The following is a 1,323-nucleotide window of genomic DNA, read 5'->3' on the forward strand; positions in this document are numbered from 1 at the left end:
TTTTTTTTTTTTTGTAGTTTTTGACCAGGGCTGGGTTCAAACCCGCCACCTCCGGCATATGAGGCTGGCCCCATACTCCTCCTTTGAGGCACGCCACCCATCGAGACAAAGTCTCACTATCACCCTCAATAGAATGCTGTGGCATCACACAGCTCACAGCAACCTCCAACTCCTGGGCTTAAGTGATTCTTGCCTCAGCCTCCCAAGTAGCTGGGACTATAGGTACCCACCACAATGCCCAGCTAGTGTTCCATAAAAGTCTTTGAGCTACCTGGGTCTTGCTTGAAAATGAAGAGAGTCTCTTCTGTCCTCAATATATACTGCTTCCCTAGTGGGGCTACCAATTTATTTGTGGCTCTCATATTAAAAGTATTTCTGGGCTGGGCGTGGTGGCTCATGCCTGTAATCCTAGCATTGTGGAAGGCCGAGGTGGGTGGATTGCCTGAGCTCATGGGTTCAAAACGAGACTGTGCCAGAGCAAGACCTCATCTCTAAAAATAGCCGGGCATTGTGGCAGGTGCCTGTAGTCTCAGCTACTTGGGAGGCTGAGGCAGGGGAATTGCTTAAGCCCAAGAGTTTGAGGGTGCTGTGAGCTGTGATGCCACAGCATTCTACCAAGGGCTACCAAATAATGGGTGGCGCCTGTAGTTCAGTGAGTAGGGTGCCAGCCCATATACCAAGGGTGGCAGGTTCAAACCCGGCCCCGGCCAAACTGCAACAAAAAATAGCCAGGCATTGTGGTGGGCACCTGTAGTCCCAGCTACTCTGGAGGCTGAGGCAAGTTGCTTAAGCCTGGGAGCTGGAGGTTACTCTGAGCTGTGACATTACAGCACTCTACCGAGAGCAATAAAATAAGACTCTGTCTCAAAAAAAAAAAAAAAAAAGGCAGCGCCTGTGGCTCAAAGGCATAGGGTGCCAGCCCCACTGGAAGTGGCAGGTTCAAACTCAGCCCCAGCCAAAAACTGCAAAACAAAAAAACCCCAAGGGCTACCAAGTAAGACTGTGTCTCCCCCCAAAAAACAAAAGTGTTTCTGGGTAGGGCACAGTAACTCTTGCCTGTAATCCTAGTATTCTGGGAGGCTGATGCTAGAGGATTGCTTAAGCTCAGGAGTTTGAGACCAGCCTGAGCAAGAGCAAGACCCTATCTCTACTAAAAATAGAAAAATTAGCTAGGCATGGAGGTGAGTGCCTGTAGTCCCAACTACTTGGGAGGCTGGGGCAGGAGGATCACTTGAACCCAAGAATTAGATTGCTATGAGCTAGGCTGAGGCAATGGTACTCTACCCCAGAGCAAATGTGAGACTGTCAAAAAAAAAAAAAAAG

At 49.3% G+C, this 1,323-nt stretch overlaps 1 protein-coding gene across 1 annotated transcript in view; it reads left to right on the forward strand.

Annotated features, from left to right (window-relative positions):
- Positions 1-1,323, forward strand: part of SPTAN1 (spectrin alpha, non-erythrocytic 1) — an 89,219-nt gene that overhangs the window by 85,700 nt on the left and 2,196 nt on the right. The window lies entirely within an intron of this gene.

This window comes from Otolemur garnettii, unplaced genomic scaffold, assembly GCF_000181295.1.
Source record: "Otolemur garnettii isolate 467f Iridium unplaced genomic scaffold, OtoGar3 scaffold00014, whole genome shotgun sequence".
NCBI classification, from domain to species: domain Eukaryota; kingdom Metazoa; phylum Chordata; class Mammalia; order Primates; family Galagidae; genus Otolemur; species Otolemur garnettii.